General features: G+C 44.8%; 1 long non-coding RNA gene across 3 annotated transcripts; it reads right to left on the reverse strand.

Moving 5' to 3' along the window:
* Positions 1-234: 234 nt before the first annotated feature.
* Positions 235-12376, reverse strand: LOC135420106 (uncharacterized). Of its 3 annotated transcripts, XR_010433354.1 has the most exons (9): positions 10811-12376; positions 9564-9747; positions 7696-8142; positions 5690-5757; positions 5259-5313; positions 4654-4811; positions 2474-2516; positions 896-975; positions 235-489 (listed from the first exon to the last, which is right to left on the reverse strand). It is a non-coding gene; the product is annotated as an uncharacterized LOC135420106 (long non-coding RNA). The 3 variants fall into 3 exon arrangements; XR_010433356.1 differs by lacking the exons at positions 7696-8142; positions 9564-9747; positions 10811-12376 and adding an exon at positions 5827-6325; XR_010433355.1 differs by lacking the exons at positions 7696-8142; positions 9564-9747; positions 10811-12376 and adding an exon at positions 5887-6324.
* Between the last annotated feature and the right edge of the window lie 14927 nt (positions 12377-27303).

The raw sequence follows: 27303 nt of genomic DNA on the forward strand, positions 1-27303 counted from the left end.
GCATTAACAGGCTTGCTGTTACAGAAGAATCCATTGCTGTTTCAGGCTCAAGCAGCAGTTCTCATGATTCATCCTGGGCTTGTAGAACATGAATTACAGTATAAAATCTGCTTAAGAACTTGGTTCAGCTCTGTGTACAATTAATTTATCAACGCTCCTGACATCCACATCATTCCTTTTACTCTTTTCAGCTCTGGAACATCTTGACATGGCTGAAGTGAATACAAAAGAATATCTTTTAGATAACTTGCATTTATTAAAACTTCTGTGTCTCCATTCCCTGAGGAGTCTCATTGTGCTGCCTGGCACCTCTGCCAAAGGAGCAGATAAAACAGGAACGTGCTGGGGAACAAAAGCCCCAACAGCAGGATCTGCTCAGAGAAATGCCTGATGAGTGATCACCCTTCAAGGTAACTCCTGTCTGTACCAGGTGTGTGGACATCACTCCCTCAGAGTCCACATCTCTCCTGGTTTGATATGAACAAAGGCCTAAAAGGAAGAGGAAAGTTGAGATTTGGAGGTGAAGCACAAACCCTGCCCAGGGGTTGGGGCTGTGCTCTGGCTGCCTGTTTGCAGGGCTGCTGCTGCAGAGGGAATTCAAAGCAATCCCAGCAGGAAAGGCTTTGCATGACAAGGGGATCCTTTCCCCACTCCAGGAAAGGAACTTGAAAACTGAGCCTAAAAGTCTCACTTGACTGAGCAGGAGAGTTGGCACAGCAACTTCCCTGTTCTGCATTATTGATGTTACCTTGCCCAGGTTAACCCCCTGTGCTGGGCATGGAGGAACAGGGAGCTGGGAGAGCAGCCCCTGTGCTTCCAGTCCCATCACAGTCACGTAGGCCAGTGGGAAATGATTGAGAGCAAACAGCATCACAGCTGACAAGGCTGAGCTCACCTCAAACAGCCCCCTGACTTCTTCCTCCAGGAGACAGAGAGAGCCTCACACACCATTTCTCACTGTCTGGAGGCTGTCCCCTAAAATTAAATATTGATTCAATATGATCTGGCTTTCCCAGGGGGAAAAAATGAATATGCATTTCCCTCAGCATGTGTAGTTTTAAATACCAGGGTAATTTTAATGGTTTCAGCTAAGCTGGATGAACACTCAGCAGCTAATCCCTTGTTTGCCCAAGCAGAGCATGCACTAAGATTTACTGTTTACCATCCCCTTGGCCGACCCCCTTTGTTTGCTCATCAATAGCAGCCGTTTGGGAGAGGCTCAGCCTGGCAAGGCCTGCTCTGGACACAGCAGGTTCCTTCCCACAGTGTCAAACAGGATCTGCTCAAGTTAATGAGACATAAGGAGCTTCTTTTTCTTTTTCCTAGAGAACATAATGTGTTCCTTGGCGAGCTGGAGATCACTCCAGAGACCATAAACCTGTTGTAATCTGGTAGAAGGAAGGAAATAGGTGTAAAACAGAGGGGAAATGAGAGCAAGATTTGTGAGATTAAAAAATAGGTGGGGTCTAAGACAGAGAGTGCCTTTTTTTGCCAAAGGGGGTTGTATTAACAACTAAAGCATGAGAGCACCATAAGGTGTGCATTTTATTCAGATTACCCAGAATAAAAATCTGTCCTGTTATGTTCATCCATCAGGTGCTGGAAATACATCACAACACACCATTAACCTCCCATTTTGTCCTTATTATCATAGAATAGAATCATAGAATAGAATCACAGAATGGGTTGGGTTGGAAGGGACCTTGAAGCCTATCCAGTCCCACCCCCTGCCATGGGCAGGGACACCTTCCACTAGCCCAGGTTGCTCCAATCTGGCCTTGGACACTTCCAGGGATGGGGCAGCCACAGCTTCTCTGGGCAACCTGTGCCAGGGCCTCCTCACCCTCATTATAAAGAATTTCTTCCCAATATCCCACCTACCCCTGCCCTCTGTCACTTTGAAGCCATTCCCCATTTTGTCCTGTCAAAACTGACCCTTTTCTCCAAAGAATTAACAGAAAGATCTTGGTTTTATCTGTACTGGGTTTAAGGATGTTTAGGTGACCTGCTCCCCTGGGCAGAAGTTGACCAACTGAGAGACAAATGCAGAAAACAAGAGAGCATTTGGAACACATTGAACTTTTAGAGGAAAAAGTCTGTGACAGCTCTTTAGATGTTGTAGATCCACATCACCTGGGATCAGCTGATAATGTACTTTGTACAGTCCCCATCAATAAAGGACCCAACAGCATCACACTGCCCCAGACATTCCTGCCTGTGCTCCCACCCTGATTTACCAGCCAGTAATTTATTCTCCAGTGTGAACCCAGTTGTATGAACCGTAGCACAATCTTACTGGGGAGCAGCAGATGGGTTCTATTAGTCTTATTTACTATGGTTATTTTGAATTTGAGATCCTAAGAACTGTATTGTTAGAATAGGTCACCTTGACCTAATCAATACTAATGAGTTGCTGGGCTTTTTCAGGGCACAACAGCTTGACTCTGATCAAAGTCTTACTCCTTTTGCTTACATTGCTCTCTGCTCTATATTGCTTTTCAATAGGAGAACAGTCCCTGAAAAAAAAAAAACCAAAACAACCAAAAACCAGGTAGTCTGTACCTATATTTCTATGTTAAACACATAAAGAGTACAAAACACGAGCAAATAAAGGGCTGCCTTGGCAAAGGCAGCTCAGTGATCAATTTGTAGCTGATAGATGATACTAAACCCTGTATTGATGAGAAGCAGAGCTTCTGCTACCTTGATGTTGCCTTTATCAATTAAAGCTGTTCTTATAATTACATTTTTCCTCCTCATTAAGCTCCAAGTTGTTTGTTTCCTCTTTTATTATTTTTTAGTTGGCATTAAGCTGGGACTGGATACAACTCTAAGGTGATGGGTTACCAATTCTGCTCAAGCAGAAGCACTCAAGGAGCACAGCACATCCTGTCCTACAGCTCTTGTCACCAGTATTTACTGTCCAAGGCCTTTGTCCTCTCAGCCATGCAGAAATTAAAATTCCCCAGTGCCCTTCCAAAATTTCCCTCTGTAGTTTGCTCTCATTTAAGCAGTTTTAATGCCTGTGCACCTCTGCAGACACTGCCCACTTCATTATGCTGCATTTAGAGCAGCAGCTCCCTGGCACCCCGACAAGGGATTATTCCTAATGCTCTCCAGGAAAGCAGAACCAATGGAAAACAATTTACAAAAAAATATCTGGCAGACTTCTTTCTTCTCCTCTTCCCTTCTTTCCAGCAAGGGAATCGATAACCTTTTATTTGCAAAATATGGCTGTATAATGGAATCCCAGACTGGTTGGGGTTGGAATGGACCTTAAACCCATCCAGTGCCACCCCCTGCCATGGGCAGGGACACCTTCCACTCTCCCAGGTCGCTCCAAGCCCCGTCCAACCTGGCCTTGGACACTTCCAGGGATGGGGCAGCCACAGCTTCTCTGGGCAACCTGTGCCAGGGCCTCCCCACCCTCTGAGTAAATAATGATAGTAATAATAATAATAATAATAATAATAATAATAATAATAATACCCAAACCAACAACAGGGACAACCATAACATCAACAGTAATAACAAGAATTGAGACATTTGCAGCACCTGCTGTGCCCTCGGGCCCTGACAGTCCCTGTGCCGTGTCAGGAGTATCGTGACAATCTGCAAATCTCATCCAACACCAAGTAAATGTGCAGAGAACAGGATTCATATCCCTAGTGCTGATGGAAAAGAGCATTTTGCTGCACCCTCACAGTAATCCACTGTGGAGTCCAGCCAATGGAGCAGGAATAAGGCAGCACTTGCTCTCACTTTTATACTTATTTTTGCTCACATCAGCAAGAATTATGCTTATTAAGAGACCAAATTAAGGAACCAAATGTTCCCAATATATTTAGGACAACGAGGAATAGGAGACACCAGGACAACTGGTATCTCCAGCTGAGTCAGTCAGATTATACTGAGGAGTGAGGTGCAAGTTCTGCAGCCTTTTGTAGAAATCATGGAATGTCCTGAGCTGGAAGGACCCACAAGGGTCATCATCCAACCCCTGACCCTGCAGAGACACCCCAACAATCCCACTCTGTCCCTGAGGGTGTTCTCCAAACACTCCTTGAGCTCTGGCAGCCTTGGGGCCATGACCACACTCCTATACTGTCCATGGCAACTTCTTACTGGAGTTCCCAGTTCTGACTTTGGCTTTGGGGTTTGTCGTCTCCCCCCCACGATCTCAGAGCACCATGTAAAGTGGAACCCACACTTCCTTTCTGCTGCTCTCTGGCAGACATGGCAGGAAGTGTTTTACTTGGAAGTACTCAGAGAACATGTTGGAAAACCAGAAGCCATAAGGAAAAGCCTGCTCTTGCCAACAGATTTTCCTTCTCCCTCCCACTGCAGAGCAACACCCCCCGCCCTCGGGGCCGTGGATGAATGAGGAACCTTTGGGGTTTGTGCAGCCCAAGTGCCAAAGTAGCTCTTTACTGTGGCATTTATAAAGAAACAGGTTCTCTGCTCTAAATCTTTAACATCCATATTAAATAATAAAAAACAAATATTCATTTTTCATTGAACTTCTTAAAAATAAAAAACGAGAGAAAATCTCTTTCGGCCGCGTAAAACCAAAACCAACTCCAACCTTCAGCTCCTGCCCCCCTGGCCCACAGTCATTTCATACAAATATTTTAAAAGAAGGATTGTTATTACCTCTCATGGCTCAGGTCCTGCAGGTTTTGTTCCAAGTCACAAGTCACAACATATGTTGGAATGTGAGCTGTGTCCTCTGGGAGGTGGCAACTGTCCCTCCAGGGACCAGGTTTAGGCCACGTTCCTTCTTGCAGACCCCCAAGGAGCTGGAGCAGGGTCTAGAATCCCAGAATGGTTTGGGTTGGAAGGGACTTTAAACCCATCTCATGTCCCTTGCCATGGGCAGGGACACCTTCCCCTGGCCCAGGTGTGTCTCCCAGAGAGAACTGGAATGGAAAAGTTTAAGTTCATTCTTAGGCAATGATGCAACAGTTTTCAAGCAAACTCTCAGCTGATGTTGCTGCTGTCACACAAAGAACAATTTGAACTTTTTTGCCTTTTAGAAGCAGAATAATCAGTCCCTTCAAACCCGCGAAGGAAATGGTGCCGTGGAGAGAAGGGAAGGGAGAGATGTGGGAGCTGGGAGAACAGGGAGACAGCATTAATTACAGAGCCTGACAGGGAGAGGAGAAAATTTTACACCCTTCAAAAGGAAAAGAATTAAGAGATGATTGAGAGCAGGGAAAACTGGTAATTTCTCTGAGCTCTTTAAAGAGTTTACCAACCTCTTAATGGAGCTCCGTGTGTTAGAAGGAGATGGAAAACAGTCCAAGCAGCAGCCTGGAAATATAAAACATTTTTTTTTTTTTTTTTGGGGGGGGATGTTAGAAAATAAGCATATTTCTGAGATTCAAAGGAAAATATCCACTCACCTATCAGGGAAAAGTTAAGCACAAAAACCGGCTGCAACACTTTCAACCAAATATTTTCATTTAAAAACAAAATATGCCCTAACTAATGTTGTTTGTGTGAAAAGGCTGATATAAAGAACATCCTGAAATGGCAGAAAATGAAGCTGAAAAGCACTCTTCCTTTGGAAATATAAGGAAAAAAGTTAAATTTCAAATTTGATACAAATCAAAGTGCCTCGAAACGCCCAGCAGATGGAACATATTGCTGTCAGAGAAAGCAACAATAAGGAAGCAAAACCATTCACCTCAATTCAGGAATAGAAAGTTTCTGAAGTATTTTGCAGGACAGGAAAACAATTTCACTCCGAGGTTCCTGGGGGAAGCCAGAAAAAACTGGTTATTCAATTTATAAAAGCAAGAACGGAACACATTGAGATGTTACCTTTGGCTATGAGAGATGGGAATGAAAATAAGCCCAGGTTCAGAGCAGCAGCACTCAAACCTGAGCCACTTTTCATGAGGGACATGTGAAGTGCCTCATTAAGTCTCTCCTGCCATTCCAAGCCTTTTGCTGCCGGGGGTCAATAACAGGGAAACGTCAACGGACCAAAGTGAAACTGTGGGACAAGAAACTGGGAAAATTAAAACCTCCCAGGCTGCAAAACTCACAGCAAGGGATCGTGGAATCATGGAATGGTTTGGCTTGTGACCTCAAAGGCCATCCAGTGCCACCCCTGCCATGGGCAGGGACACCTTCCACTATTCCAGGGTGCTCCAACCTGGCCTGGGACACTCCCAGGGGTGGGGCAGCCACAGCTCCTCTGGGCAGCCTTGTCTCCCCAGCACAGTTAATATTCTGTCTAAAAAACACAGTTTTGGCTGCATTTGTACCAAAAGAGTGAGACAGAAATGAAGGGCTTCATTCTGAGGAGTGAAGTGATATCACAGCAAACATCCACAGAGAAGGAGTTACCACTGGTATTTTGGGAAATGGAACTGCTGAATGACTGAGGGTGGAGAAGGGCTATAAAAAGAAAAAGAAAGATTGTGCAGGAAGCCCAGCACCTTTTCCCTGGGGAGTTTAAAACAAATATTTTAATTCCACTCTATTTTGAAAGTCTCTTAAAATAATGTGAGACTGGATATTTTTATGGTGGAAGCGATGGCACATCTTGCTAATCCAAGTTATTTGTGTGCACACAGAAAGCCAGTCTTGTGTAGTATGAATTTGGTAAAATCCTTTTAGCTCTCCTTTATTTATGTTATCTCCCTAAGTAAGGTCCAGGAGATGTTGTCCACTGTGGTTTGGTCCCAACATTATTCCTGCCTTTCAGCCTGGTGGTTCAGTCACAGTGGCACGAAGATCTACCATCTAAACCTCATGGAAGATTTTATTGCACCCCTGTGACTTTCCCACCTATTTAAATTTCTGTTTCATATAAATTACCTTTTTGACTGCTTGGCTTTGTAACTCCTTTCCCTTTGTCCTTGTTCTGTGGAATATCAAATCAATATGCAAGCACTGACACACCCGAAGTTCATCTCCAAACAGATGAGAGACTGAAAAGTTCTTTGCTGCTGCACAGATTTATCATGCACAAGTAGAACATTTGGCATTACAAAAGAGATCATATAGATGGTGAAAAATGGTAATGAAATACAGCTTGGAAATTTTATAAAGTAACCTTGTTTTACCAGGGGAAAATAGAGGCAAAAATTTAAATTTAAACAGAGGGAGGAAAAAAAAAACGTGAGCTGAGTGACCATTGCAATTCCTGAAAAGTTATGCAGAGAAAAGCAGGATGTGACTGGAACACATAATACACATCAGGAGAAGAACAGAAGGATTAAACTGTGTTTCTTCCCCAAAAGGTTGTCCAGCCCTGGCACAGCTGCCCAGGGCAGGGGTGGAGTCCCCATCCCTGGGGGGATTTAAAAGCCCTGTGGATGTGGCACTTGGGGCCATGGGTGAGTGGTGACCTGGGCAGTGCTGGGGATGTGGCTGGACTTGATGGTCTCAGAGGGCTTTTCCAACCCCAATGATTCTGTGATTCTATTTTGTATTTTCACTGAGATGACCTCAGTAATGTGCAGTGCTGAGGAAGGTTAAAGCAGAGCCTGTTGAGTGATACCTCTCCTGAGCTGAGGGACACGAGGGCCCTGCTCCGTTCACAAAGGCCCCAGAAGCTCCTCAGGGTGGGGACTGTCCTCCAGAGCCAGCCCTTGCTGTGGGACACACTGCACCTCCCCTCCTGCAACACAGCCAGGGGGGTTTGTGTTCTCCCTCTTGGACACCACGACCATGAGGTACCTGAAAATCTCTGCTGCTCCTGCTCCCAGGCTCACTCTGGGCAGCATCCCTGGGACTCCAGCACTGGAAATGAGCTGGGACATGGATCCCAAAGCAAATGTCCCCAAAGCAGTGGGGACACTGGTGTAGGACCCCCCTGGGGTGGTGAAGGGGCCACCAGTCCCCCAGAGCCAAGGGCGTCGGTGGCACCTCGGAGGATGCTCCGCTCTCCTCTCGGGATGCTACAGGCAGGAATTATTCTGCTGCTGGTCTGGGAGCTGCTTCAGCATTTGCAGGATAAGCACATTGCACACAGCAAAAGGCTCCCTTTGTGCAGGAGACCTTAATGTGGCAATATTTTGTTTGTGCTCTTTGATGTTCAGCTTGCAGTTGTTTTCCGGGGGATTCAAGGAATGAGCTCTTTAGATAATTTCATGATTTCTTTGTTTGTTTGCCAGAAGATCCATCCTGTGACATAAGGAGAAAACAATTCTATTTCTTATCTTTTTTCTCCTGGTTAATATGAAGAGATTACTACCATTTACAGGAAAAAAACCAAAACCACATCCAAGTCAACTCATAAGGAGCATAATTCCATCAAGTGGAGTTGATTTTTATATGTGAATGAAGGTTCAGAGGGACCTACACTTCAGGAATCTAACAAATGTGTACTTCATGAGCACAACATATTCAGCACTAGGATTAGAATATTGAATAAAACCTCCTTAAAAGGCCAAAGCTTTGGGAAAACATTGCAGCTTGCACAGCTCTCAGGTAACTTTGGAGGCAAATGACAGTGCTGTGTTTGTCTATTCCAGTCTTAACAACTGAAACAAAGAGCAATTGAAAAGAAATTTCAGGAAAAATGTCCAATTTACCCACACATGACTTGAATTCCATGAATGAATGTGTCTCTTACAGCAGGCACAAAGCCTTACACAGCCTTACATAAATGCCCTACATCATCCAAGTAGTCACTTTCTGATCTTCAAAATCCAACAGAATTATTTATAGCTTTGCATGAAATATTCATGCAAAAGTGTCCATTCCCTGAAATTTCTGCTAAAGAGTAATTTAACTTGGTTTTTTGCATTCCTTGCTATCATAATAATTTAGGTCAGGCAAGAACCAACAATATCATTTGCCTAAAAAACCCTTGTGATGAGTATTACAAAGTCCTTAGATTTGTAGTAGGTGTTTTGTAAAAAGCACAGTGAACAAGGGGCCCAATCCAAGCCACTAAAGCCAATTTTTAGCCAAGTATTGCCCTTTATTTTAGCCTGGATGGAGCCCTAAAAGGTCCCTTTTTAATTACAGCAGCTAATTCATCCCATACCCAGTGTCACTGTTACATGACATCAGATCATGCAGCAGCAAACATGCATTTCCTGGGGCCAGGGATAAATCAAATCAGTGCTGCCATAGCCCTTCCCAGGGCCTGCAGCAGTCACAGAAATGCCCTTTTGGTTTAAAACCAAAAATAATGAATCCAAATGCACAGGAGCAACATGGTTTGTGCTGAATGCAGCCAGTGCTGGGAGTGCAGATTAGTGGTGTAACCTCAAGGGTTGTTGAACGTGGGCCAAGAAACGTCATCTGTGTGCTAACATTTTACACTAAAATTGATTCAATTTCCTGGATAAATAAATATTCCTTTTCCCTCATCTTATATATTTTATAGGTCTTTTTTAATAATATGATCATCTTTACCTCCATATAATAAATATGCAAAAGACTCAAAGCAACAGATGATGGGGAACATAAAAGTCCAGGACAATAAATATGTATGTGTGTGTACATATAAGCTGCATATACACATATATATATTCAGGTATGTCTTACAAGGGATTATTTTCTCCACAAGGCTTTGAACTGCCATTTTCACTTACAGGAGTTGAGATTTTATGGCCACCAGATGTCATAAAAACATCTCCATTCCCACGAGCAGGAGCTGCATCGGTTCAGGAGCTGCTCCCATCCCTCCCTTCACGCAGGCTCTGCTTCTCAGCTGCTTTCTTTGTGGACAAGGAAAACTCTGGAGTTAATGGAATGTCATTCAAGCTGGTGAAGTGTCTGGGAAAGAAACAAGTAGATGGAAATGTGTTCAAACCTCTGAAGTTTTCCAGCACTCAGCTGTCCCCAGGAAGCCTGGCTGAGCTGGGGGTGACAGTGGGAGCAGGAACCTGGTCCCGCTCTGATGGGATTTTTCCTGGCAGAGCTCTGGGACAGTTCTCCTCCAGTGGATGATGGCCCTGGAGATCAGCCCCTGTGTCAGTGTGATCCCACCAAACCACCCTGGGCAGCTCCACAGGCCCTCCCTGACCCCCTCTCAGCCTGGATCCTCCTCGCTCCGACACCTCCGAGCTGCACCCCGAGCACTCCCACCCTCATCCCACCCACCACTGGGGATTATTTGGGCAGAAACACTCTGACATCCCCCAACACAGCAAAAAGCCTCGTGACCAATTCCCCCTCCTCCCCTCAGATTAGATTTGGGCAAGAAAAACAATGGAGTGCAACTATGTTTGTATTTCAGTTTACAGAGACCATAAAATTGTAAAAAAAATCACCTAAAAAACCCCAACCAACCCCATAAATCAACAAATAATATTAAAACCTACATATAAGAATTTTAAAATGCTTTTCATATGATAAATTTATGCATCTAAAGAACTTGTCTATCTAGAAATACACATGACAAACATAAATATTACATAGCAACTATTTGGACAGTCACACAGAAAATTCCCTTTCTGAATAGTGCTGGCCGTCAATCTAAAGTGCCAAACTTTTCAATCAAGTTAAAACACACCTCTGAATACTACCATACTCATTAATTCTCCAAAATTACCACAGCACAGGGGTTCCAGGGCACATCCCTCCTGTTCCTGCTCTCTTTTTTCTTCCTGCCGATTTTACCTTTTTGCATATTTTATATGTATTTATAATTAAAAAGCAGCCCTTGCTGCACAGGAAGCCCTAAAAGGTTTTGTATATCATGTCCTACACAGATGTAATGGATAAATCATAGGAACTTTTTCCTTCACCTTGTGAAAGCCATTTGCACCCCATGAAAAGGGAACCAGAACAAGGCACCCGAATGTCAACTGCTGGAACAAGAAGAATCCAAAATTACCTGTTTCTGCATCAGGTTGTCGTTACCATTTTAAATAATGCATCTCCCCAAAAAATTCTTGAGGATGATTAAAAGGAAGAGATGTTCTCAGGAAGCAGGTGTTTCTCCCATTGCTACCAAATAATTTAGGGCAGCACGTAATATTTTGACAGCGGGTGTGTGTGAGTGTGAGTGGCTGTCAGGCAGAAATTCTCCTCCAAGACAAAGGCTCTGTGAGATGCACAATATGGAACGACATCAAAGGCTCTGAACCCCGAGGAGGTCGAGCTGAGACCAAAAAAGTGACACTAAGCATCATATCTCAAAGATTTTCTTGGTTATTTAACAAAATGGGGAAAATGAGGCGTAATTTCCGCTTCTGGCTTCTCGGCCTCAGCAAAACAAACCCAAGGGAAATACTTGGGAGCTGAAATTGTTTGATTAACAAGCCACTGGGACGTGGCTTTTGATTGATCTTCCCAGAAGCTGTAGGCTCCACATGTTTTGAGGAAGGAGGGTTGTGTAACACCACTGAAATCCTCCTCCCTTTTCCACAGCATCCTGTGCTGGAGAGAACTTGAAATCTCAGATATCAGGTGCAAAACAAGGGAACCCAGGTAATAAATATTTTTGCAAAGGTGAGCCAGAAGTTAACAGGAAAACTTCCCATCAGCTGGGGCTCCCCAGGTGCAGACCTTCAGTGTGAGGGTCTGTACCAGCTCCAGAGGACACTCCTGGCACAAATGGCATTGGGAACACAGTCCCCAGGCTGGGCACTGGGTGTTCCTCATGCTGGAGGTGCTGGGACATCACACTCAGAGCTCACACTTGTCCTGAGCTCCTCTTCCCTCCTCCAGGTGGGATAAAGGCTCACTGGCACTGATATTCAGGTGAAGTTAATGCTGTCTGCCCTCCTGAGTGCTGGAGCAAAGCAAAGGTTTTGCTTGCCCATTTCTGAAGGACAGACTGGCCCAGCCCAAGCTGCTCCTGTGGTGGCTCCTGATCCTATCACTGCTCCCTCCACTGTCCCCTCCCGTGTGACCACCCTGAACCCACACCAGGGACCTCCTCCTTCCAGGAGCTGCCTTAGAAACCCTGTCCCAGTCTGACCTGGAACAATTCCCTCAATACTGGCCACAAGTCTGGTGCAATTGCTGGAGAAGGTGTTCCCACAAGGAGGGAAAAGGAGGGTTTCCATGTGGGCTCTTCATCCTTCAGGAGAATGTGGCTGAATATTTAAATAGGAAATAACTACAGTTTAACCCAGCACTCCTCTGATTCTCTTTTTTCCTTATGCCTCTTTCCATCCCCTTTCATAAATCATGTTTAAACCCTGTAACCCAAAAGATCTCCCTCCAACTACGTGTAAATTCACAGTCCTAGGAATTTTTATCCCAATATGGGACAGTGCATTTGCTGCACAACATCTACAGCTCCACCATGCCACTTAATCCTCTCCTATTTCAGTAAAAGCACAAGTCAGGAGTGAGGTTTGCTGGGTTCTAAAAGGACAGCTCAAAACTCAAAGGCAATATTTCTCTACCTGTGAGAGAAGAAAGGAAGGAAAACAGTTCAGTGTGACAAAACCTGCTGTAAGTCAGCAATTATTCATTAGAAGAAACTTCATTGTAACATAAATATGTTAACATTTCTTCTAGATATGAAACACTTCTCTGTTCTTCATTTATCATCTTTTTTGTATGAGAATTGATTGTCTTTACATTATACAAGCCCATCTGTTCTAACAAAAATTACCATTAAATAAAAAACCAGCATTCAGAAATTCAGTGTTAGTAGCAATATTATGAATGCAAGAAAGCTGTGTCTGCATTTGCAGTTCTCCCTGTTTCTCTCAGAGGACTCCTACATTTACTATGCATCCAGATCCTGCTTTAAAAAAAATAGAAATGGGATTTACTTGTTGACAAAGCAGAGGGAAGGAATTGTTTCTTCCAGTAACTTGAATGTTAAAAATAAAGTCAGAGAATTATAATCTCAGGAGACATAGTTAGAAGAAACAAGGAAATTCTTTTGCATAACACAACAGCTTTTCCTTTCCCTTTCCAAGTTCCCCTCCACAGCCCCTTTATTTTACTGGATCCTTTGCAGTGGGAAGGAAAGATCCCACTTTAAATTTTCCTGCAATAGCAGAGATTGGAGCTGCAACCTTGACCCAGCAAAGCGAAACAAACTGAAGAAAAATATTTGGATTTTTGCTCAAAATAAAACCTGAAACCTCTGAATGGGAGGGAGCTGCATGGCAATGGTGGGGGGTGGAGCAGCACTGCCAGAGCTAAGGCTGCTTTCCAGGGAAAACCCAAAAATCAACTTCCCCTGGCCTGAGCAGGAATTAAAATGTGGGATCTGAATCTCCACAGAAAAGTATCACCATGCTCAAAAACCCCTCCAGCTCCAGCACTGGATATAAAATTATCATTTCAGTAACTTATAAAAACAGAAGAGCAGAAATGAGGCTTAAGAGAGTAAAGTTAAAAAGACAAACCAAGTGTCATGACAGTAGAGCCAAGAGAGCTGTGAGGAGCACGAAAGCAAATGGTACATGGGACAAAAAACAAATTATGGAGAAGCAGCTAGAGACAGTTTCCTGGTTCTATGGGTTTAAACACACCAGTTAGTCTGGGAAGGTCAGACTCCAAACAAGTTAAATTTTTTTCTGGTGCTCTCTGGTACAAGAAAGGGCAAAAATTAAAATTCAATCCTCAGTTCTGAACCTGGAGTGCAATTCTGGATACAACTGCAAAAGACTTCACCTTATTTCTGTGCAGTTGCAAAGTTGCTCAGCCTGGAGAAGAAAAGGCTCCAGGGAGACCTGAGAGCCCCTTCCAGGGCCTAAAGGGGCTCCAGGAGGGATGGAGAGGGACTTGGGACAAGGGATGGAGGGACAGGACACAGGGAATGGCTTCCCAGTGCCAGAGGGCAGGGATAGAGGGGGTATGGAGAAGAAATTCTTCCCTGTGAGGGTGGGGAGGCCCTGGCACAGGTTGCTCAGAGAAGCTGTGGCTGCCCCATCCCTGGAAGTGTCCAAGGCCAGGTTGGATGGGGCTTGGAGCAACCTGGGCCAGTGGAAGGGGATTGGAACAAAATGGTCTTTAAGGTCCCTCCCAACCCAACCCATTCTGTAGTTCTGTGATATCCAGGGTAGGTCATGCCATGACATTCTCCTGGATCGTGTCTCGGGCTGGGGCAGGCAGGGAGCACAGAGGAAGTGAAGGGCTGGGCAGTGCTGTGCCAGGAAACACTGAACAAAGGGCTCCAAAGCCCTGGCACTGCAGCACACGGGACATCTGACCCTGCCCCAGAGCACACACTCCTCTGTTCTTCAGTGAACCACCACTGCAGACCCCAGAGAAAACTCAACTGTCCCTATTCCTGGAGCTGCTGGACTGAGCAGCACAAACAGTCTGTGCTCTTCCCTTCCCAACCCTCTGTAATGACCACCAGGAAAAGGGCCAATGACACCCCAAGGAAATAACAGCCAGGAGCTGATGCTGAAAATAAGAGGAGAACGTGTTGTTTACAAGCACATGAAAAGGAGCCTCTTTGCCAAGGCTTGTTGCAAAAACAGTCACTGCAGAAATTCAGCTCCAATTCCCCCGCAATCCACGCTGACCTTTGCCACCACCCCTTGCATAGAGTGATGGCATCTGGATTAAAGTGGCCCTGCTTGTTAGAGCAGCACTTCCTCCAGGTTAAAACCTCTATTTAACCCCCCCTTCCCAGTGCCCTGGTGTGACTGACTGGCCTTTGGAAACTTCACACGGATCTCAGTTGAATTACGAGGCAAATTATTAAGCCAGAGTTATGAGCCCTGTTATTATGCTGGAAGAAAAGTGGTGCCTGCAGCAACTCATGTGAAGGGATCCAGCACTGCCAGGGACAGAAAAGTAAACACAGACCCCAACACAATTCCCCTGAGAGAGCAACTATACCATTATACTGGGCGTTGTAAACACTGGAGGAAGAATTGCACTTTGTCATTCGCCTTCTCCTAAAATTTCCCAATCATCAGCTTGGCTTTTCCCCCTCCTTCTCCATTTATAAAAGATAAAATCAACAGAATCAAGATTCAAAAAAGCTCAACATGGGTGAAAACAACAATAAAGCCCTTGTTCTCTCTTAGCAACCCAAGCAGACGGTGCCCGGTGTGGATCCGTCTCCTCCAGGACACGTGTGCCAGTGCAGTTCCTAAAGATTCAAGAAAAGGTGATGAGTCAGTTCCTGTATCTTGATCAAATTCATCTGGAACTGCAACAACAGCAAAATGCAGTTTTATCTCCAAGAGGGGGAGAGAAATAGAGGGCACAGATTAGACACAAAGGACAGAAACAGCACATTCCAAAACCCGAGATTCTCATTAAGCCACAAGGAAAGAAAACCAGTGACAAATGTGCTCTGCTGTGAAGTAGATAATGGAAAAGGTAAAGAAAGTGTACGTTATGCACAGGACATTATAATACTTTACAGCACAAAATCTGCACTGTTTCAGTACAAAAAAGGACAATTCCTGGTGAATGTCTGAGCGCTGCCTCATCCCCACGGCCCCAGGAGCACGGCCTCTGCACTCAGAGACTCCAAGCTGTATAAAATACAATGGAATGGAAAAGTGGATTAGACCGTGAAATACAAGTATGACACTATTAAAGAATATTATGATACTTCACAGTGTAAAAAGAATAAAATGTGGAATCACTGGGTTGTGAAAGTCCTTCGCTGCTCAGATAAGGGCGGAGTGTGGCATTACCTGGCGGAGGGCAAGGGAAGCTCTGCCTGCCAGCAAGCAGGCACCCATCTTGCTTCAGTAGTTCTTCTAATTTGTTCAATTCCTTAGAATATGCTGGGAAGCTGAAAACCTCTAACTGAAATTTATAGAGGCAGAGGAGAGTCTCAGTGAGGTCGAACCTGCCGTGGGTGGTGCCCCAGCCAGCCCGGGCATCACCACCCAGGGACCCCCTGCACCCACGGGGGCACGTGGGGACTGTGGAACAGCTCTTTCCTCCAGAACTTTGGATCAGAAGAGAGGGGGGAGATGCCACAGCACCCAGTGAACATCCAAACCCCTGAGCAAGAGTCTGATCTCGTCTCACAGGATAGGAAAGAGATGCACTGGGCTGAACGAGAAGGGGATGAATTGCAACACACCACCCACGACAGAAATTGGCTCTGTGAGTCCCACAAAACGGTCACAAAATACCCTTGTCCAAAAGAAATGACAATCACAGCAATGTTTTAAGATGTTCAAGGCCCCAGGAGTCACCTTGAATTAGCCAGTCAGAAAATAAAAGCCTTGTTTTGGCCTGAAGCATTTTAAAGTGATTCTGTTTGATCTTGTGGGATTTTTGGGTTTTTTTTCCTCTCGGTGTTCATCCTTCCTTTTTTAAAGGCAGTTCAAAAGAATGGTTTCTGAAAAGATATAAATATTTTCTTATCCACATGAGTGTTTTACTGTGGGGAAAGGAATGTGGAGCTGCCATCCAAGGAGAGCTGCCATAACCCATTCCCAGACTGCTGTGGGACTTATCTGCATGGTACCTGCTGCAGATCAGGGTATAAATATCTGCCTCTGCTATGTATAAACCATTTATTTATATAAAAATTACCTTACAACCAGCCCATGAGTGGTCCTAGAACAGCCAAGCCTCCGAAACCCCACTGGACTTCAAGTACGTTCTCAGGGGCAAAAAGGAAAAAGCCCTGGGGAAACAACAAAAACCACATACTGAAAATGAAATTTGGATTATAAATCTTACAGAAATAGATAAAAGAAGATATTAAGAAACTATAATACATAATAAGATATAATAAATAAAATAGATAAAAGAAGATAATTTTAATAGATAAAATGATTTTCATATCCCCTCAGCTAAACAAAAAAATAAGAATTTAAAGAAATAAAATATTTTGCTTTCTAACCACTTTCAAAAATTATTTGAAGCTCCCAGCTAAAGTAAAACAAACTGTTAACAGGCAGTGAAGGGCTGAAATACTTAAAACTGAAGGGATCTAAACAAGATAAATAGGAGGCATAAGGGAATGGCACAGCAGCTCATTAGGAACGGTTCAGAGAACAATCTTATCAGTGTAAAAATGTTCCCCCTCCGTTTTAAGAAAGCATTCATTTAATAGGAAAATTAATGCAGAGCCTTGACTAAATTAAGCCTGGAGCCTTTCAGCAGGGATAGAACAAACTTGTTGCATGTTTGATTTCCAATTTATGCCCCAGACAAGTCTGGAAATAACAGAACTTTGATTCATGTTTAAAATCCCTCCGTTCTCTCCCTGCACGAGCCACGTGTGCCTGGGGTGGCTCCCGGACCTTGGGCTGCCTCCCGCCTGGCACGGCAGCTCAGTGCCCAATCCTGTGCCCAATCCTGTGCCCAGGGCCACTGCTCCAGCTGCAGGGTGAGCTGCTGCCCATCCCAGCTCCTGCTGCCCATCCCAGCTCCTGCCATCCATCCCAGCTCCTGCCGCCCATCCCAGCTCCTGCCGCCCATCCCAGCTCCTGCCGCCCATCCCAGCTCCTGCCATCCATCCCAGTTCCTGCCATCCATCCCAGCTCCTGCCGCCCATCCCAGCTCCTGCCGCCCATCCCAGCTCCTGCCGCCCATCCCAGCTCCTGCCGCCCATCCCAGCTCCTGCCGCCCATCCCAGCTCCTGCCGCCCATCCCAGCTCCTGCCGCCCATCCCAGCTCCTGCCGCCCATCCCAGCTCCTGCCGCCCATCCCAGCTCCTGCTGCCCATCCCAGCTCCTGCCGCCCATCCCAGCTCCTGCTGGCTCCAGGGGCAGCAGACCGGGAGCAACACATCCCTAAATCCAGCCCAGCAGAGTTTGGGATGTCCCAGAACAGCCCTGGACACATCCCTAAATCCAGCCCAGCAGAGTTTGGGATGTCCCAGAACAGCCCTGGACACATCCCTAAATCCAGCCCAGCAGAGTTTGGGATGTCCCAGAACAGCCCTGGACACATCCCTAAATCCAGCCCAGCAGAGTTTGGGATCTGCCAGCACAACCCTGGCCCGCCTGTTCAGCACCCCCTGTGCTGCTGTGAGTCTGCAGTGCCCATGGGAATTGTGAGCATCCCAGAGAAGACGGGGAGCTGGGAATTCACACTGGTTGAGGGAGGGGATTGTCCCTCTCTGCTGTGCCCTGGGGTGTCCTCCCCTGCAATACTGGGGCAGTTTTGGGCATCACAGACTCCCAGGGGAGACTCCCCAGGGCAGTGGGCACAGCCCCAAGGCTGCCAGAGCTCCAGGAGGGTTTGGATGATCCTCTGGGGCACAGGGGGTGACCCTGGGGGATGATCCTGTGCAGGGCTGAGGATTGGACTGGATGATCCCTCCCAGCTCAGCACATTCTGGGATTCTGGGATCTTCCTTGGTGTTGCCACCATTTTCTCCCAGGAAGGCACATGGTGTAGCTCTTGGGGTGTCCCGTGCAGGGCCAGGAGTTGGACTCAGTGACCCCCCTTCCAGCTCAGAATATTCTATGAAAGGCCTTGATTGGCTTTGTTTACTTTGAGTAAAAAGTGGAATTTTGCAGTTTGTCATTTTTGGACACTAAAGCATTTTTTAACAATCTACCATCTGTTTGGTTTGGTTTTTTTTTTAACTGAAATACCTGCACCCACTTTAAATTGAAAACTCAAACATTTCATTTTCTTTTTTAAATATGGGCTTTTGCAGGAGTGATGGGAGAGATTCCAAGGGGTTTGTGAGTTGGGTTTTCATTTAGATAAGCTGCCCATGGCCCGAAAGGTGATTGAAGCTTATCCCCACCATCACCTCAGCTCCACAGCCAGGGCTGGGACATCTCATAAAGAGCATTAGCAAGTCTAAATCTTGTACTCCCAGGGCATGGGAAACAGGGAAAATTATCTGCCATGTCAGAACCTTCCAACATGCAGTAATTCCATAACCATTAAGTTCCTCCAGAGCATTTATCATAATAGATATTGTGCCATTTCATCCCACAAAACCCGTGAGGAAAGCAAAGCAGGCTGCACAGAATTCCTAAGGAATAACAAACTCAGAAAATAAACATATTATTCTCTCCTGAAAGTTATTAATCCTATTTTAATCCAAAATGGCTTTAACAATAATATTTCCCCAACCTCCTTCTTTCAGTGAAAGCTGCTACAATTGACAAACATACCAGAATTTGATCCAGAATTAATTAAAGAAAAAGTGACAGGAAACAGTATAACTCAATCACTGCACTTCATGAACAACCCATAAAGGAGCCAAACTCTTTAGCTCTCTGTGTATTGCCATTAAAAAGAAGAATGATACATTTATTACACTAATTCTCTGAATTACTTGAGGAACTTACCATCTCTCAAACAATATTTAACCCTGGTTTGCAAGGACAGCACCATAAAGGCTGAAAGAAGAAGAAGAAGAAGAAAAATAAACCCCCCTGAAATCCTCTTTTCTTTGTAGCTAATGGATGGCCTTAGAGCACTTTGCCAATCACAACAATTCTGTGAATCTGCTCTAAGACTTTCTTTTCCATCATCAGAGAAATTTGTCATTGAGTGTGTTGATAACTGAGAAATTAAAATGATGTCTAACCTTGTCAGAATCCAGTGAGTTTTCCAGCAATCACATCTGCTCCTTTTTTGTCAGTCCTCAGGTCCATCCTGCTCCCTCTGGATCTGGTGACCTGACACCCAACCTTCCCAGGAGCAAGGAGCTGGAGTGACAGGTCAGATAAATGGGGTGGGAGCCCAGCCCAGCATCCAGGGGGATCCCACTGATGCCTGTTTGCAACTCAAACAGCTCCAATCTGCTCCAAGGGCTCAAGATAAGACAAGCCCAGCAGGGTCTGGCCAGGTGGGGGGACAACCTGCCTAATGGAAAGATAATTAGCAATATTCATTTCCTGGGGCGTGCAAACCATAGGCATAAACAGTTCCAGGTGTCCCCATATTTCCAATTTCTTTGGAAATGACTGGTTCAAAAAGGACCTGAAGAGACATTGTAAAATTTTGTTCCAGTCACAAAAAATATGAGTTTGATGGCCAGATGTGCCCAGTAAGAATGAAATAAATCTCTAAAAGCATAAATGCCTTTTCAGTTTATTTTTGCCCATCCCAGCATGACACTAATCAAAGCCCAACTCTAAATGACAGTTTATTGTCAATTAATTATTATTATTGTTATTTTAATATGAAAGAAAGGCATTTTCTTATTTGTGGGGATTTATTGCCAATGTCTCACCTCAGGAAACCATAGGTTTTCTGGGAGTTAAATTGTCTTTCAGGGTTGTGCTTTGACTGTCATTAGTTCTGGGTAGCCCAGACTTCTCTAACATAGTTTTTATCCATCAAAAAATGCCCAGAATTCTTCTTAGCCACAACTCACAGGAGAGCTGGCACTTGCAAAGCTGATGCAGAATATCCCTAATCACAGGATTAACAGTGGGCACCTAATCAGCTGCAGGAATATCAATGCAGTGAGGGGGAATCCAGCTGTGTCCATTCAGGAATCATTTAAATAAAAATTGTACAGATTTTCCTTAAAGAGCCATTAACAGCACTACAGAGCTGAGATGGAGACTGTTCCATTTCCAGGCACATCGTGTTCAATGGGCAAAATTAGCTGGGAAAATAGCAAGGATTAAGGAACAATCCAAGCACCTGCAACGTGAACGGCTCATAAAAATCAATTATTCTATAACCACTGATTAATATAATCTAGTTCAACCTTTGGGATACCTTCAGTCTAATAATGCTGGAAACCATGAGAGAAAAAAAAACAAACCACATGAGAAAAGAGTTATCTTCAAGTATACAGCCCAAATTTATCCAAATATTTGAAATCGAGAACTCTGGTGAGTAGGTTCCAGACACCTGGAACTTCAGTTTTAAGGCCCGGATTCTAATTGTGCTGGGAAATTATATTAATCCTTGTTAAGTGGAAAACTTCCTCTTCCTTTGAGCAGCAGTTTTTTGTCCCCTTGCATTTCCAGCCCTGGTTCCCCACGTCCCTTCACTTAAGCGGTGCACAAAATGTGCCCTTTTGTAGTGCTGAAGTCCAGCACCAAACCTGCTGCACTGAGCCAAGCCCAGTGCTCAAAGGAGGAAGGCAAAAATAAATATGCAGAGCCCTGGTTGGAAAGAAACTGGTGAGGCAGACAATAAACACATAATAAATCCCAAAGCTGTTTGACAAGCTGGAAGAAAGTAAGTTAATGTTCTGTAAAAGGTACACATTCATTGCTGGATTATCATCAGTCTTCTGGATCACGGCACAAAGATTATGGAGAACAAACAGATGTAATTTGGGGAGGCAGTTTGTGTTCCACCCCGTGGTTTATCCTGCTCCTGGTTTTTTGGCTGGGGAATCTGTGCAACCAGGGCAGGTGAAGATTCATGAGTGACCACAGAATGTTGCCATTTCCTTTAAAAGCCATGGAAATTCCGAGGAATTGGAGGAAATTAAATTTCCTAAAAGTCATTTGATTTTTTTCTGTTTGCATGTAAAAATACCTCCTACTGAGGCCTTTCTTAAACAAAGATAAATTTAGAATTATTTGACACAGCTCGTGCTGATTTCTGTGGCCATTTTGTTAGAAATCCTTTGTTATTGTTTTTTTAATATGAAACAAAGATATTTCCTTATTTCTGATGGTTTATTATTTATTTCTCACTTAGGAAATTCTAGGTTTTCTGGCACTTAAACTCCCAGTGCTACAGCTGAAGGCTTGATTTGTTTTACAATGCACTTTGGGCTTCAAACCAAACTGTACATAACAACATCTACATAAATACCACCTTTTACCTGCTAAATCAATGAAAATCCGTCTTCAATTGGTTAGAGATGAGCTCTTTTGACCAAAAACCCCTTCAAAATACTGCACATTTCTATTTATCCAGTGAATTTACACTCCTCCCCAGAGGAGACCTGTCCTTGCTCCTTGGCTTTGTCATTCCCTGGAAGACAAGTACATTTAGAATCATGGAATGGTTTGGGTTGGAAGGGACCTTAAAACTCATCCAATCCCACCCCCTGCCCTGGGCAGGGACACTTCCCACTATCCCAGGTTGCTCCAAGCCCCGTCCAAGCTGGACTTTCTCAGCAGCCCTTGGAGCTCAGGGATGGAGGAGGAGCTGGGGAACAAGGAGTTCTCACTGCTGCTCTCTCTGGGTGTCTGCTTCCATCTCCAAATACGCTCTGGAGGAGATTTCTGCTCTTCCCACTGCACGTGAGGAACCTGCTTCATCCTGCTGATTCCTGGAAATGCAGCTGGAAGAGGAGACAGGAAGTTTCCCAGGAAAACAGAGCAGCTGTCAGAGGTGATAATTAAAAGAAATCTCCCCCAGAATCTTTTTGCATGAGTGCAGGACCACGTAGACCATTGTGAATTCATTACCTTAACTCACAATTACTGACCTTTTGTGAGTCTCTTGTGGTGCTGGTTGTTGCCCTGACACTTTTGAGTTATAGAAGGTCACCAATAGTTTATGGAAATAGCTTCTGTAGCCACAATATAGTATTTAGAATTCCTGCTGAACAGGTGGCCTTCACATAGGAGTCAGTTGGGAAGAAAACACTGTTTTTACCAAAAAGTTACTCCACCCACCTACTCCCAAAAGGGAACTCCACCTCTTTTCACATCCAGTGTGGCTGATTTCTTACTATCCAGCTCTAACATTTCTTTCTCATGGAAGGTCTCTCTGCTCAGTTAAATCCCAGCAATCACATTTTCTCCTCTGATGCATTTTTTATTCTGCAGTTTTTGCTTTCTGGTGCAAGTCATTACTTTTAAACCACTCATTTGAAAAGTTTTAGGTCTGGTTACATCATAAGCAGTTAATGGGAGGTGATGTTTTAATGCCACTGTTTACCATTTATTCCCACTGCAATGACATGTCTCTGTCTATTTTTTTGCAAGATGGGCAGTTACTGGGGAAAAAAAAGCTGCAAATGCAGGACAAACTGACTTGAGAGGGCAATGAAATTCCTCCAGCCATTACTCTTAATTAAACATGACACAAATTAGAGGCAGAGCTCCAGTTACTGCACCTCCTGGGCTAAGTCAGGGAGTTAAACCTCTGCCTGCATTCCCAAAGTTCCAAAGAAATACATAAATTTAAACCAAATATGACAATGTTTTCACCAAGAGGAGTCAGCTGCCTTTATATGGAGAAAGAAATGCTTTTATTTCTCTTGCTTTCCCTGTCCTTTGAAGCCAGTTTTCCCTCATAATGCTCCTCTATGGAACGACTGAACTGGGAAAATAATTTCAACTTTTTTTTTCCCAGCTTTCTCCTGCTCCTCTTTGAAAATGGCATCCCTTAAAACAAAGCCTTTCAGCACAACCTCAAAGGAAGAGACAGGGGGAGGCTGGTTTTAAATCTTTTTTTGAAAGGCAGAGATTTTGAAGCTATTGATTTTTGATCATTTTGTCCTTCATCCCGGGCTTTTTGTCACAGACATCAAACGGGGTGGCTGTGCCTTCTGCTCCTGTTAACTGGAGTCTGGGCAAGTTTCTGTCATCTTCTGAAACCTGCAGAGCCAGAAGGAAAATCAGGATAAAAATTTACCCCAGAATCTTCCGTCCTAAAAACATTAATTTTCAGCCAAATCTTACAGAGAGTTGCAAGAGTTAATATGAGAGGATTCTTAAGGTGTTTTGTATGGAGAATTGCTTCAATTTGTTAGATAATTGTTAAATCCATGAGAAAATACAAGTTAAGCAATATTTCTTTCAATGGGTATTTCATGAAGAGAAAGTGTCCAAAATAAAATAAATCTGGAAATATTTTCACTGCATATATCTTTTTTCCCTTCCGTTAATGGAAAGAATTCAGACCTGAACATAAACTTTTAGTCACAGTTTGCTTCTATGTGTATTTTTAAAACCAGGTTGGATGAATATTAATAATAACGAACTTGAAATTTAACCCCTTTCTTGTGACCAATGGAAATCACCTCATAAAGGAAAGATGTTCCTAATTTATGATGGGGAAACTGAGAAGCAAAGCCTTTCTTGTTGTTCCCTGCAGGCAGTGTGGGGAGTGGGGACACTGCCCTCAGACCTGGGGGTCTCCAGATCAATTCCATATCCTCCAGGCTTTGAGACTCTCAGGTTTGGGTTTTATGGCATGAACATTTTCCAAAATAATTCAAAATCTGTGCAACTGCCTGCAAGGACAACCTCCCTGGAGCCAGCCAACCACACACCCATCCCTTCCACAAAGGAACATCCCCAATTCTGCTCCAGCCCTTTCACCCCTGCAGCAAAGGGGGAAAGGAAAAGACACAAAGGAGGTTGCAAAAAGCTCAATGACCTGCAACTTTTGATTGTATACAACCGTGGAATGATTTGGGTTGAAAGGGAGCTTAAAGCTCATCCCATTCCACCCCCTGCCATGGGCAGGAACACCTCCCACCAGCCCAGGTGGCTCCAAGCCCTGTCCCACCTGGCCTTGGACACTTCCAGGGATGGAGGTGCTGTTAACTGCCAATATTTCCTTTCTACTGCAGGGATTTAGTTCTGCCTATAAAAGGTCTCTCTTGCTTCCAAGTCCAAACACAGAATGAACAAAACCACAGCAGAAGATCAGCACAGGGACTGATGGACACCACAGCAGGGCCATGTGGCTGCCAGCACTGCCTTGCACCAGCTCATCCAAGGGATGCTGCTCTACAGGCAGCAACTGCTTGGGAAGCTGGCAGGATGTACAGAAATGCTTTGAATCCACCCCAACTGGCACAAATAAGGGGAGCACAAAACACCAGCTCAGTGGAATCAGAGCAGGACTGGACTGGAGTGAGAGTGGAGTCGGGATTTCACCATGGAAATAATGAAAGCCAGGCTGGGGATGCTCTGAGTGCAGTGCCCAGAGGATCCATTACTCCCCCAAATGAAGCACCAATTTGGAAGCTCACACAGCCTGAAGAAGAGCAAAGCAATTCTAGAAACTCGGTTTAAACAAGCTCAAATCTGTCCTGTGTGCGGTGCCAATTCCTGCTTACACATTCCTGTGCTGCACAAAGGCAAATAAGAGCAAAATCTGGCCCCAAAATTGCCAACAGCTCTCTGAATACTAACTTAGGCTTTTAAAATATCCAAGTACGTACAAAAGCACAGCTCAGATCTGAAAAACAACCAGAATTGGCTTTCAAACGTCTGCACTCTCTTTTCTCTCCCTCCTCCAGGCAGACCATGGATCCTCCATATGGCCAACGCTGCACCACCAGAGGAATAACTCAGTTTTACCTGTGCTGGTGCCAGGACTCCCCCCCAGCCATGCCCTCTGGCACAGGCTGTGGTGTGGCTCGTGGTGTCCTCCATCCAGAAGCTCCTCAGATGTCCAGTAGTTTCCCCGGGAAGCAGCTCCTGGCTTTGGGAGAAGTTTGAAAAATTATGGGGTTTGCCATATCTTGGAAAAGGCTTTTTTAGAGTCATTCCAGGCTGACTAACAGAGCCAAAACACTCAGGGCCACGTTTGCAGGGCTGGAGTTGCCCTGGAGGAGGCAGTGGCCAGCAGGAGGGAGCACTGCAGGTGGTGGGAGCAGCTCGGGGAGCCCCTGCCAGGCTGGCTCAGGGGGCAGTGCTGGGGTGGGAATGCTGCTGGGCACAGGGAGGGCAAGTCAGGGAATCAGAGAACCTCCTGAGCTGGAAGGGACCCACAAGGATCACAAGTCCAACTCTTGGCCCTACCCAGGACACCCCAACAATCCCACCAGGAGCCTGAGACCCTTGTCCAAACAACATCCTAACACCTGGAGTGTCCATCAAACACCACCAGAATTCCTGCAGCTCCCAATCCATTTAACACTGACTGCAGTGTGACAAACAACCTTAGGATAGAACAGGGATATCCACAGAGATGTGACCCCTGAGCACCTGCTCTGCACAAACTCTGCATGGAAGTTTGGGCAGGATGGAACTGGTGGCCTCTCAAACAGGCTCAGAGTGGTTGCATCACTCAGTTACTGAAGTCATTTTAGTCTTGGAGACCTGCTCAATCCCACAATTTATTTTACAACCAGTATAGAATATTTTGCTTTCCACAAGTAGCACACGGAGTCCTGCTAAGAACTTGGGGTCACAGTAAAATATTTTACATAGACAAAATGTGTACTGTGCCATTCACATTTTAAAATTCAGAATTTTGGTGGGCAAGCCTCATTTTTCAGGGACAACTGCTTCAAAGAAAAAGGTTGGTTTACAGACTTCTAATTTTTTTTTACTATTATTATTATTATGTTATTTTGTACAGGTCTTATCCCTTAGCACTTTCTATCAGCAGTTATTTTAACTAAACTTCCCAAAGACTCATTTCATGATTTTCATTAAATTCAATTCTTTCACTGAACCAATGCCAGCTCATGCTTTTAAAAAATTGATGAGCACCTCTTTGAGATTTGTACACCAGGCAGGAGCTGTGCAGCAGCCTTAGGATTGTTCAGTCCTAACACAAACACTGACAAAAATTCATTAGCTCATTACAGCAAGCAAACTTTCCAGGAATGTTATCATACAGGATAGTAACCTGCAAGGCAATTAACCAGCAATTAATTACTTGAAAATATAATCACTTGACCACTTGAGAATGGGTTGACTGCTTACTTTGAATATTAAACAAAGAAAAATTCTTTGAAGCAGCGTGAGGCAGCTCCAGGAAACCCTTTTAAATAGACACCAGTTCCTCAGACTGGTGTTACTGGGCACGTGGACCTTCACTGAGACAAGATAAAAATTACTCTTCCCAGTGTTATTGAGAACTCAGGGTCACAGCAGTGCCCACGTGCAGTGTGCTGTGCAAATAAACCCCCAGCCCTGCCCCACTGCTTTGGCATGGGAATGCCAGGGTTCCTGTCTGCAGACAGACCTTGGTGGCTGGAGTTAACCCACATATCTGATTCTGTCTGCCTGGCTCTGCACATGTTGCTGCTTATGAGTGAAGGAGCATTGACTTCAGCAGTGAGATAAATTTTAGGGCCCATTTGAAAGCTCTGGAACATGTGCATGATGCACATTAACAAATACATCATATATCTTACCACTACAGCTCTTCTCTCCCTGCTTATTTTGCATTTCATTTTCTTCAGTGAATCAAGTGCAGGCAGAATATTCAATCTCCGGAGCGAGCAAATGTCCTATGGAGTAAAATATACACTTTTAGATGAACTTGTTCTCTCTAGACTAGTTCCTCCATAGGCAAACAAACCACAGGGAAATTCAAATTCCATTTTGGCTGGGATGTGAAGCCCTGAGAAGGGAGCAAGAGGATTCTCCCCGACCTCTGGAGCTCACGTTTCCTGCGGCTCTGCCGGGCGGGCGGAGGGGAGACATAAATTCTCTGCTCAGGCCACTTGGCAGAACTAATCTCTTTTAATCTGCTCTCTTTATGGCACCTCTCTGGGCTGACAGAACCCCGATTTATGGACTGTCAGGAAGGTCCACAAGGCCAATATCTTTCTTCAGGAGTTCACTTCCTTCAGCGGCAGCGAGTGGCGAGGGAGGGAATTCAAACCCAGCA

The sequence above is a fragment of the Pseudopipra pipra genome, chromosome 11 (genome assembly GCF_036250125.1).
Source record: "Pseudopipra pipra isolate bDixPip1 chromosome 11, bDixPip1.hap1, whole genome shotgun sequence".
Lineage (NCBI taxonomy): Eukaryota > Metazoa > Chordata > Aves > Passeriformes > Pipridae > Pseudopipra > Pseudopipra pipra.